Consider the following 12989-nt stretch of genomic DNA (forward strand, 5'->3'; position numbering starts at 1 on the left):
ATATAGCTACATCATCAGGAAAGCTACGCGTTAAAAATCTGGGTCAAGGAAGGAGAACACACACAGAAACACACACAGAGAGAGCAGCAGAGGAGAGATGCCGAGTCTTCTATTAAGTCTGAAGAGCTAAGACAGGTGGAAGAAGCCAGACACAGCATCTTGAAGCACCAAACAATAATGGGTTTCTTCCGCTTGACCCACTGAAGCCAATGCTCGAATTACAGGTCCCCTTACTTACTGTGATGCCCTCCTAGCTGCTGCTTTTTTATAATAATTTTTGTTAAAGATTTCTTAAGTTTACAAAAATACGTGCATTGTCTCTTTTTCAAGTTGTTTTTTCTACAGATCAGTTTCATTTTCAAAGGCTATTGGGGAGGCTGAGCATGATTGAGCTAAAATTGGGAAGAGTCAGAGGTTGAGATTTATGGGTTTGTTTATGGGGGACCCTACTTTCCCTGCCCCCACAACAAATCAAGCATTGACTGAAGTGAAGGCAAGCTGGCATTGTTCCATCATTTTACCCGTCCCCACGGAAACTGATTAACGAAAGGAAATAAAGCTTTCTCCTTGAGATTCACTACAGCTAACAGCAGCCTGCTCCCTATCTGAATCAGATTTCAAAAACCAGGCTGAGCACGCTAACAAACGTCATCCAGTCAACATCAAGGACCTCCTTCCTGAGGGTAGCTAATTCTCTCAAAGGTTGCCATATGGAAACTTCAAATAAACAAATAAAGATGCCGAGGAAGTTTTCCTCTAACTTTTCTCTGTCATGTGGTCATAAAAAGGCTCCCTTTGGGGTCAAAAGTAATTATATCAAGTTCAATCTTACTATTATTATTTTTTATCTGAGAATTCAAAGGAATCCTCCTATCCATTTCTAGAAACCAGATTCCTACACACATAGCTGTCCTTGGAATATTAAAATAAAAGACCAACTAAGTTAGTTCTTGGTATGAGCTTTCGTGTGCATGCACACTTCTTCAGATACATGATGTACTTGGAATATTAAGTACATCAGCTTATTTTCAGCTTCCAGAGCCATTCTTAAGCAAAGTAGATGTCCATGGTAGACAAAGAGTGGAATTTAACATTACATTCTTCCAGTTGTTCCATCTGCAAAAGCATTTCAGCTTGCCCTTGGTCACCCTGGTTCATGACATTTGCCACGAAAACAGCAGTGAGAGTGCAGCCTTCTTGGTTCTCCTCAACTTCTCAGCAGCTTTTGATACTGTTGACCAGTCTTCACTTACCCCACTGTCCTGATCACAGTTGTGAAGAATATTCTTACATCATGGGTGTTCTGTGTCACCATCAAGAAAAAGAGGTAGGAAAAGGCCAATATATATGTAGACTGTCCCTGGATCAAGTGACCTTTCTTCTTTAAGTTCTCAAAGCTCTTAAGCTAGCTCAGGTTTGTCATCTGAACTAGCCAGGTGTTTAACTGAGGATCAATCACAGTCAGTCCTTCATTTGAAAAGTAAGACTTTAGAGCCATCTTGCCCAAAAATGGCATGAAGACATTCCATTTTGGCAACTGCAACCTGGGTTTAATGAGCCATTTTGCGCTTAGCATGTGTAGCTGCGTTTTTAACACTGATTTGGAGTGAAGTGATATTAGTGGTGATGACACCCACTTCCGTCCCTCCAATTCATCTGAATCAGGAGTGGCAGTTCAGGTGCTTGTCTGTTGCCTGGAAGTGGCAATGAGCTGTATGGGGACCAATAAATTGAAACTGAATCCAGATAAGACAGAGGTACAAGTTGCAAGTTCTCAAGTTCAGGAAACATGGGGACTACCAGTTCTGGATGGGTTTGCACTCCCCTGGAAGGAACAGATGCATAACTTGTGGGTACTCCTTGATCCATCTAGGTCTCCTGATATCCAGGTGATCTTGGTGGTTAAGAGTGCCCATTTCCAGTTATGGCTGGTTCTTCAACTATGACCCTTCCTGGATAGGATATTGTGGTCACAATAATTCATGCTCTGGTAATTTCACTTCCGACTATTGCAATCAGGTCTATGTGGGGCTGCCCTTGAAAACAGTTTGAAGCTGCTACTAGTGCAGAGTGCAACAGCAAGGCTGCTGCTGATCATCTCTGACCAGACACATATTACGCTGGTTGAAAGATTTGTACTGGTTGCCAATTCACTGCCAAACTGAATTTGAGGCGTTAATATTGATACATAAAGCCCTATATAACTTGGGCCCAAAACATCTGAAGGAGTACCTCCTCCCATATCAACTTTGCCTGGGAGTTATGATCAGCAAGGGAGGGCCTGCTTGTAGTGCTACCACTACAGCGCATGAAAGGGCATTTTTTCAAGTGACCTCCCCTCTGAGGTGTGTCTTGATCTATCACTGTACACTTCCAACAACTGGTCAGGACACATTTCTTTACACTGCAGTTCTGTGTTTTGATATTCTGATGTTGGCAGCATGTATGTGTGTGTATGTGTGCTAATGGTTTTTATTATTCTAATGTAAATTATATATTTTTTTAACTGCGGTGTTTAGGTAACACACCTTGGGCCATTTGGAAACAAGCAGGATGTAAGCACAAATAATAAATGAAACAAGTTTGGTTTTCCACAATATCCAAACTGAGGATTGTGGCTTCATCTTGGCAGTTTGTTCAGAGCAAAGCAGACACAGGAACTGGTTTGCACGTAATGCTAAGCCAGCACACTTCCCAGCTTTGGAAAGGGGGGGGGGGACAAACCAGAGGCGGCAGAAAACACGGCTTTTGTCTCAGTTCTTTCCAAAACAAAAATTCACAGTAGTAGGAGCAAATGCTAGTACCTCAGTTCTACAACTCTGCACAAGGTTTTGGCATTAACGTCACATCTCACTAAATTAGACCATTCTGCAAGGTTAAATGACGATGTTCTTGTTCTCTATTTGCACACTGGCCTCTGGGTCAACCAATCTGAATCATGCCTCCATGGCAACAGGCTCCATCACTACAAGCAACAAGACAAGTTTATTACAGTGGTACCTTGGTTTATGAACTTAATCCGTTCCGGAAGTCCGTTCTTAAGCCAAAGCCGTTCTTAGCGCTTTCCCTAATGAGGCCTCCCACCACCGGTGCCTTTCCACTGTTCGGCTTCCATTCGTAGACCGAGGTAATTTTTGCTAACCGGAACACTACTTCTGGTTTTGCGGAGTTTGTATACCAAATAGTTCATAAACAGGGCTGTTCTTAAACCGAGGTACCACTATATTATTATTATTATTATTATTATTATTATTAATTTGAAGGTTTCTTTTTTAAAAACCAAAACCTGCTGCATATGTCTATCATGCAACACAATTTCAAAACAAGCAGGGTGCTTCACTTGTCAGAAAACAACAGATTTAGTATCCCAAAATCAGGCTATCTACTAACCCAATGTAGAGAAGCCTGTTCAGATCGTGGTGGGAGCAAAGAAGAGAGGAAACCAATTCTCAGAACAAACATAGCTGACCCAAAAGAAAATAATGCGTGCTTGACCCATTTTGTCCTAATGGTGAAGGGCATTTGATTGCATTAGAAGTCAAGTGTTTTGGGCCCACAATGCAATTTTCCAGGGACCTACAGTAAGTAACTAAATGCCACTGATTGGAACAACCTGCTCATCTTTCCTCTCATCCAGCCGCCTACATGCTCACCCCAACCACAAGTGTCACGGGTGCTGAGGAATGCCACAGCTGTTTAAACTGGCAGGCATGAGCCATTACAGCACACTGCTCACAGCTCTGTCTTCAGTCCTCAGGTGCCAGTAGTGTTGTTGTTTTAATAATAAAAAGAAAAAAGAAAAACACACCTACAAACAAACAAACAAACAAACCCTATGTGTAATAGCTTCTATTGGTGCTTACGTTTTCTGGAGTTCTCTTGTGCGTGCCGAAACTCAAGCTTGTTGGGGCGACAAAAAAAAATTGCTGGCTATTACAGTACCACCATAAAATAAATTACAAAGACAAACAAGTCCCTATAAACCAAAATATACAGTATACACAAATATGGATAATATTTAATAACAAAAATATACAGTGTACAAACATTCCAAGATCACAATGCAGCAACAAACATTGAGTTCCAAACAGCAATTAAATTGCATACAATTCACGCTCTATAAGCGGAGAGCTCGCGCAAGTCCCAGGGAATGTTACATTATGGGACAGCTCTTAAATATAATAAATCCTGTCAATGGTTGAAAGGAAACTCCACAGTATATAAGTATATACAGTGGTGCCTCGCAAGACGAAATTAATTCGTTCTGCAAGTTTTTTCTTCCTGCGAGTTTTTCGTCTTGCGAAGCACGGTTTCCCATAGGAATGCATTGAAAATCAATCAATGCGTTCCTATGGAGACCGTCCGGGGACAGAGGGGAAGTGCTGCGCGCCTTCCCCTCTGTCCCCGGACCTGTTTTAAAGCAAGGGAAGGGGCAGCGGGGAGAATCGCTTCTCCCCGTTGCCGCCCCTTGGTTCAAAAGGGGTCCGGGGAGAGAGGGGAAGGCGCACACGCCTTCCCCTCTGTCCCCGGAGATTGCGGGGCTGGCAACGGGGAGAAGCGATCTTCTCCCCGCCGCCCCTTGCTTCAAAAGAGGTCCGGGGACAGCGGGGAAGACGCACTGCGCTTCCCTGCTATCCCCGGAGCTTGCGGGGCAAGCTTCGTTTTGCGAAGCAAGCCCATAGGGAAATGCGTCTTGCGAAGCGGCTATGAAAACGAAAAACTCCTTCGTCTAGCGAGTTTTTCGTCTTCCGAGGCGTTCGTCTTGCGGGGTACCACTGTACTATGTATGAATATGGGGGTTGGGAATGTGGCTTGACTCATTTCAGGAACTTTTCATCACATTGAGAGCCAATCTACATTTCAAAAATCCACTTAGAAGGTGGGAGACCTGCAGCTTACGAATGATGACCAAGCATCACTCTCCTCAAAATTACAGAAAACATATTCTGTGATTTTAAAGTGTTTTAAAACCTAGAGCCTACAATGGAAAGCTTCCTTATGGGGCAATCTTCACATGTGCTAATATGTATTGATTTCGGTGGTTAAAGCATCTTACTGAGCTTTGAGAACCACTGGGCTCAGCTTCCTCAAGAAACCAACACTCCAGCGGGCAGTGACTCCAATCAGCCAGAGGCAAACAAGTACTGGGGCTTTCAAGGCTTGACAAAATTATTCAGACACTGAGAAATCATTACTTGAATTGTATTTCAAGTATTGTAACCTGAATTCCATTTCATCAATTCCCGTCTTTTGGCAGTTTGGATGCTAATTTTATCACAATCAAGGTTAGCTAATATTTGTAGACCCATGCAAGTGGGGGTATTTTAAAATAAACTTAAAAGACATGCAGGGTAGCTGGCTCCCCCCCCCCTTTTTAGGGAAGTCTGTCTCACACTTTTAAATAAACTTATTTTCTGAGATGAGCCCTTTCTATTCTCTTCCTCCTCCCTACTCCAAGTTCTTCCTAACAAATGAATTCTTTAAAATGCTAGGGGTTCATTCTGCACTAGAAAAACTGCAGGATCCCCTCAGGGCACATGAAATTGAATCCAAAACAAAGACTGAGTAAAGGAACAAGAATCCATTCATTCTCATCCCTACAAGAATATTACCTCTGCTCCATTCTCGTTAAGTGGAGCATGGCTTCCTTTTAGCTAGATAATGCTGGAATATCTTGTATCCATCTTTGTGCCGAGTACATAACTGAGGAAGAAGAGGTTTTCTCAGACATTACAGTGGCTAGACGGTCACTTCACACTCTGTTCTCAGAGCAGCTGTTAGAATGCTAATAGCTTGGATAGCTTGAGAGAGAGAAAGCAGCCCAGAGGTCTTCTGGCATACAGGTGCAATCAGCACCTCTAATTAGTACAGCAGCCAGTGACAAAACAAATCCACCAAAGGGATTAAAATTATTGCCACCAAGGATTTCACTTGGCTGGCTGGATTTTCATGACATAACTCACACTGAACAGTCGTGCCAAGCGAGCAGAGTTTGCAAGCTCGACAAATCAAGACAGATGTCACCTTGTTGCTCATAATATCCCCACATCATTGGAACTGCTTGCCTAAATCTCTCTCTTGTGACACAGCATCACCAATGGTATCAGAAAGGCAGAGCGTAAGTAGAGAAAAAGGACAGAGAGGAAAGTTGCTGACTAGGGATGCAGCTAGATTGGTAAAGAAAAAGTGTTTTATATGCAATATAACACTTGTGACACCAGATGGCGCTGTGGAGTTCTACTTTTGCCAACATGATTTCTCATGTTGTGGTGGTACCTCTGGATACGAACGGGATCTGTTCCAGATCCCCGTTCACATCCTGAAGCAAACGAAACCCATGTGCAGGGGCCGCGATTCGCCACTTCCGTGCATGTGTGTGATGTCATTTTGACGGTCTGCGCATGCACGAGCAGCGAAACCCGGAAGTAACCCGGAGCGCGACCCGAAAGCGCTCAACCTGAAGCATATTTAACCCGAGGTATGGCTGTATAAAGGTTACACTGCATTTTTCTGAAGCACTTATTTGATGTGTCTAGATCCAGCCAATGTAAACTACTAGCCAACAATCTCATGCTGACAACCGATAGTGGTGAATCTGCAATAATGTCCAGGGATTTAAGCACCTACATAAACATAGTGAGAGACATACAAAGATGTTCATTCACCACAAAATTATATACATGTAGCATGGATGCAGTTTCATACGACAAAGCAAGAGCTGTATATTGGAAGCAGTTTCCAGTGGCCAGTACAGAGGGCTATGGGTGAACTCCTGCAGGGGGGAATTCAAGTCCAGCTTTATGCTGTTAAATCCACTGAGTCAAGCTGCCAGCCCACCCACTCCAGTGGTACAGCTGCAGAAGTTCGCCTAGCCTAGCATCTCAAAGTGTTACCTCATGTTTCTATTGTTGCCATGACATCTTCACCTCTGGTTGTCATGGCAACAGGTCCCCAGCAAGTGGCCTTCAGAGCTGCCTCTGAACATGGAAGCTCCAGATGGCCATCACCTTGAATTTGTCTGGTCTTCTCTTGAAGCCACCTAAGCCAGTGGCCCCCACCGGATCTTGTGGCAGTGAGTTTCACAGTATGCTTGAACTTGCTGCCCATCAATTTAACTGGATGATCTTCAATTTTAATATTATAAGGCAGGAGAGGAACACTCTCTCTCTCTCTCTCTCTCTCTCTCTCTCTCTCACACACACACTCACACACACACACACACACACACACACACGTATAAATCCCAATTGTGTCCCTCACGATCTTAGGAACTTTTTTTCTGAACCCCAAAGCTCTGGATGCTGAAGGTGTTTTAATCCTTTGTTTGCACGGCATGGATGAGCTCTATTTCCCTCTCCGCTCTTCTTCACAGCATCAAAGTCAGACTGCCTGAAGCAGCGGTTTCAGTCCTCTCTGGGTCGGTCCTAGACCAAAAGGTGCCCAGCTGAGTAGCATCTCTGATACACATACACCTTTCACAGGTTTTAACTTCTGAATATTGTGTGTGCGTGCACACGTGCGTTTTTAAAAATTGCAGTTGAGGCACCCCAAAAAGTGCAGTAAATGCGCCTACCTGATTATCATTAGGTGAGGAGTTCCGAATTGCAGGTGCTGGACACTAAAAGATCAAGTTCTTACATTTGCATGCATAGCTCTGGTTACAACTGTTCATGCACACTGTTTCTCTGAAGGGTGCCAATGGGCAGCAGCACCCATGGCATATGAGCAACCATATGAGTGCATTAGTGTTCTAACAACCCCCTCCCCCCCCCAAAAAAAACAACCTGTTAACACTATGCTTATGATAATATTTTATTCTCTTGTTAATTGTGCTTTTTTAAATGTTCATTTTTTATTTGATTTCTTTCAGTAATGTTCTGCTTTGAAATCTTTAAGATAATATTTATTTCCTGTTAATTATGTTGCTTTGAATGTATACTTTAAATTTGACTTTCTTCAGTAATGTTTTATTCTGGGTTATTTTATTTGAAGTTTTAATGTGTTGTAAACCACATTAAGATTTTTTTCTTAAAAAGAGAAGAAGAAGAGTTTGGATTTGATATCCCGCTTTATCACTACCCTAAGGAGTCTCAAAGCGGCTAACATTCTCCTTTCCCTTCCTCCCCCACAACAAACACTCTGTGAGGTGAGTGGGGCTGAGAGACTTCAAAGAAGTGTGACTAGCCCAAGGTCACCCAGCAGCTGCATGCGGAGGAGCGGAGACGCGAACCTGGTTCCCCAGATTGCAAGACTACCGCTCTTAACCACTACACCACACTGGCTCCTACATAAAGTGGTATAGAAATGAATAATAACAACAATAATTAACGGCCTGGTCTATGTGTGTAGCATTAGGAGATGGGGGGGGAATGCTCCCAGTGTTTTTTAAAAATACAGGTTTAGAGCCAACACATCAGAGATAAAGATTCTAATCTAGCTTGCTCCTTAATTAAAATGGGTTTTAGTTCTGTTTTACAGAAAGACATATCTTTCAAAAATGTGATTTCATACCTGTGGTACAAAGTGGTGCAGTCCGTTCTCCTATCTCTTTCAGTTGCATATGTAGATCAGGCCAGTCTGCACTGTTCTATTCATTCTTACATTGACATCCTGCCTTTCCTGCAATAAGCTCAATGTGGCATATGCATGGCGCTCTCTGCCCCCATTTTATCCTCAGAAACACCTGTGAGGTAAGTTAGGCTGAGATAAAGTGATCAGACCCACATCACCCTGTGCGCTTCATGACAGAGCAGGGATCAGAATCCAGGTCTCCCAGGCCCTATTCCCTCACACTAACCACTACAGCAAACTGCTTCTCATACAGTATATCCATTTCGTTCCTTAGAAGAGGTTGGCAACTACAATACTACTTTATTGCACACAGCTTTTTTGGTGGAGCGGCTTCACACTTATTGAGAAAAGCAAGGAGGAGGAGGAGAATGAGTGCCACATCAGTAAGGTATTAGCAGCTATCTCATCAAGGTTTAACTAAAGAAAGGCTAAAACAGAAAAAATGCAAGGGATGAATGTTGCCATGGAATCCAGTGTAAGCCTGAGAAAACTGTTTTTAGACATTACACAATATTTGGAAGAGCCACTGACAGAAGCACTCATGAGCTACTGCTGCGCAACCTTATCCAACTCAGCACTAGGCCCAAGCACCTGTCTCAAGCAATCTCATTGGACTGCAACTCCTGTTACTCTAGTGAAAATACCTGTGATGGAAATTACATTGTCTGTAGTCCTTTGCAGGAAAACAAGGAGAGAAACTTCCACTGTCAGAGGGAATGGCTTGTGAAATAAACATGGGCATCCACTTTTGTAACTACCAGGATGAGATGTGGCAGTCACAGACATTTGGGGATGATGCCACAGTAGATTTGGGGGGGGGGGGTCCTGAAACGTTTATCATCAGGAAGGCTGCTTCAGATAGTATGCCACATCCTCGGTGGTCATTAGATGGCAATTTGTCAATGGCACATTTGAAGGGTAAGCTGCTTTCGTTCTAGACACATACAGTCAGGATGCCAGCCAAGTCACTGCCCATATGGCTACACTGAAAACATTATATAACTTATGGATTTCTTTAGGACAATATGTTGTGAGGGGCTACACGCAGGAATCATTTTAGGTGTAGTTTTAAGAAGTAGCTATGAATACCTTCCACCAGTTATCAGCCACCACTGCTAGAAAAATCAATATGAAAATAAACAGGATACTAAGGCTGGATCTAGACACAACAAAGAAGCGATTCAGTTAAACGTGTTGTAAACTTCATTCAGGGAAACCCTGTAGGCAAAAGACGGGACCCCACAGTGCCATCTGGTGTCACAATGAAATAACGCATATAAAGCGCTTTATCTTTACGAATGTAACTGAGTCCCACTACTACATGTATGTATGTACTGACTGTGTATGTATACCACCATTCAAAGATCTCAGGCCTGTTCAGAACAGAAAAATACAAAATGAGTATACAAAATACATAATAAAATAATGTTAATCATGCTCCGCTTGTGCATTTATTTGAGTCATCTAGCTAACCATTACAGTGGTGCCCCGCAAGACAAATGCCTCGCAAGACGGAAAACTCGGTAGACGAAAGAGTTTTCCGTTTTGGAGGTGCTTCGCAAAAACGAATTTCCTATGGGCTTGCTTCGCAAGATGACAATGTCTTGCGAGTTCCTGCTGGGTTTTTTTCCTCCGCCCCCTTTTTCTAAGCCGCTAAGCCGCTTATCAGCTGATCCGATCAGCAGATAAGCCGCTAAAAGCCGCTAATAGCGCTAATCCGCTAATCCTTCAATGGGCTTGCTTCGCAAGATGAAAAAACCGCTAGACAAAGAGAATCACAGAACAGATTCTTTTCGTCTTGCGAGGCACCACTGTATTTTTAAAAAGGTGGAGGAAGTGCCAGGATAGACATATCTTTGGTTGATCCAACATGGCAATTCTTATCTCCCAACAGGAAACTGACAAAACTGTAGTTGTTCAGATGTGATGCCTGACAAGGCAAATCTTAAGATCTAATTGTAATTAAGACATATCAGCTGGCACAGCTCTAATATCTTTTCCAAGGACAGAATTGCAAATCCACAAGAAAAAGAGGAGTGCATGGCCACATATTCTGCATTATTTTTTAAAGGGTTTTGCTACTATTCATGTTCTGAAATAAATCAAGAATACAGAATGACATGGAAGAATTTAGCGACTTATTCTGCAGCCTGCTTTATTGCATCTTGTTTCTCTCCCCTTCTTCCTGCAAACCCATCTGGAGGTTAAAAAAAGAGGGGAACAATCAGGATACCTTTTTTCTATGCATTCTGCATTTATTCTCAAGGTTTGTCGAACGGTTATACAAGGTCTCACTGTTTTTCCCTCCCCCGTTTTCATACTCCTCCCATTTAAGGGATGCACCAAAAGAAAGCAAGGGCTTCCCCTTCTGATGACGCAAAAGCCTGGAGAGAACCCTTTTCTGTCTAGCCATTAGGAACAGGCAGGCATCCACATTAAAAATCGTGCAGCAAGGTTGGAGATTTTGCTATGAGCATGAATTCTGCAAGCTTCACAGCCGCAGTCAAAGTCATTAAGAAAAAATGAGCTGGGCTTGGGGCCGGATTATCTTTTTCGAAGCACATATTTACCAGTTTCACTCAGCTACTGTTTCTCTGCTGAAGGATGTTCACTGCACCCACATGCAGACAGGAACTGCCATCAGTGACGTCAAAATGGTCTCCTGGCAACAGTTAAGGGGGCTGTCCACCATGGGGATTTCCTGAATATCTAGCATGAAAATTATCCACCTCCTCTGTAATGTCAAGATGTGTGACACTGTGTTGGAATTCCTTTTAACCCTTTATTGTGGGGCACTGCTGCTCCTTGCCACAGTTCTATATGCCCGATGGCAGTATTCCTTCAGAAAACAGTGATTGGAGGGGGAGAGTTTGCTAGTTTCTGGGGGCTCTCAGCCACTTGCAAATACAGGGCCAGCTGCTTGTTTCCGGAATGGCGGGGGGGGGGGGGCAGACATGCTCAACCATAAAAATAGATCTTAACTCTTTCCTATTCAAAGTCTGATGAAGTGTCTGCGCTACACAAAATAAAATATGAAGGAAGGAAATCAGGTTGCACTACATCTCTTTCAAAGGAAAATCACCTTAAATTTCACGAACAGATTAAGCCCAACTTTTCATTAACTTCTGCTGTCCACTGAACAAATGGACAGTAAAATGACAATGAATGGAAAACCAAAAATGATTTTAAGGAAACATAACTTTACCTTTACTGAACAGCAAATAAAGGTTCTAATGTTATATGGAGTATATGCTAATGATTAGGAAAACTGGCTGAAGGAGGTATCTGCTCATACCCACATCCTCTACTTTCTTTCCTATCTGACTATTAAAAAAGAAGAAGCCTACAAGTAAACATACTGCAAATGACAGCCGTTATTGCAGCTTACTTTGATGTCACGTATACCACATACAGCAATAAAGCAGACATTAAAGTCTTGCATTTGGAAGCTGACAAGCAAAAAGAAACCCCCTCTTAGCTGAGCTACCAGATGCATTCAAAGATGCCATCTACTAGGAGTGGGGCTTGAAAAGGAGAGGCACAAAGGGGAGGCAACAGCAGTTCCATCGCCCGCCCGCCCCCCCCTTGCTGAACATTGGTTTCATAAGCAGAAGGACAAAAACAGAAGAGAACACCCACTTGCTGAAGCAATTACCATCGCACAAGCAACAAAATACCTATGGCAAAGCCACCTAATAGAGGCGGCTCTCATATTTTTGTCTGCTTCATCAATCTGAGCCCTTCAAAATAGCCCAGTTTGGATTTTGAAAGCTAGGGATGCATCTGCAGTGTTTATCATACATACATACATACACATACATATTTATATATATATATACACAAACACTTATTTCAGCCAAAGATAGTATGAAGATTTATCCAGGAATTTGAAAGATGAAAGAGAAGAGGATAGACGGAGCACTAGATCAGGTTCAGGGGAATCAGTTTACTCCAATTGTGTTGAATGGAATATACATGGTCAAGTGGTTGCTCAAATATAACAGCCAGCATCCTTTCCTCAGATCTAAACAAATCCTTAAAGGGGGGAAATGTGCAGGATTTGTGAATGAGGATAGTGATGGGTGCTTGGCTTCCCATCATAAAAACAGAGCTTGAGTTAAAAAAAACAACGGAATCCCAGCACAAGTCCAGCAGGGAGACCTCCTTAATGACACAAAAGAGCTGCGTATGTTTATAGGGGATTCCCTTCTTCCCTCTAGGTGGATGCATAGCATATCACAAAAAACTGATGACACAGGAGCCACGGAGACCCTGCAAGCCTCGAGGAGGAGGAAGCATGGGGAGAAGAGATGAAATCAGACTCCTGTACCATTCAGGGGGGGAAACCATTCTGAAAAACCTTATAAAGGCAGATGCCCCTCTCACTGACGTACCAAAACAGTCAAACAGCTACACAA

The 12989-nt window shown here is 42.9% G+C and overlaps 1 protein-coding gene and 1 long non-coding RNA gene across 9 annotated transcripts in view; one reads left to right on the top strand and one right to left on the bottom strand.

Annotated features, from left to right (window-relative positions):
• R3HDM2 (R3H domain containing 2) overlaps positions 1-12989 on the bottom strand; it is a 155282-nt gene that overhangs the window by 83415 nt on the left and 58878 nt on the right. The gene's annotated exons all lie outside the window — the stretch shown is intronic.
• Positions 6856-9605, top strand: LOC309524537. The gene is made up of 2 exons (XR_014215984.1): positions 6856-7084; positions 8851-9605. It is a non-coding gene; the product is annotated as an uncharacterized lncRNA (long non-coding RNA).

The sequence above is a fragment of the Podarcis vaucheri genome (genome assembly GCF_965113315.1).
Source record: "Podarcis vaucheri genome assembly, chromosome: 2".
Taxonomy (NCBI): Eukaryota; Metazoa; Chordata; class Lepidosauria; order Squamata; family Lacertidae; genus Podarcis; species Podarcis vaucheri.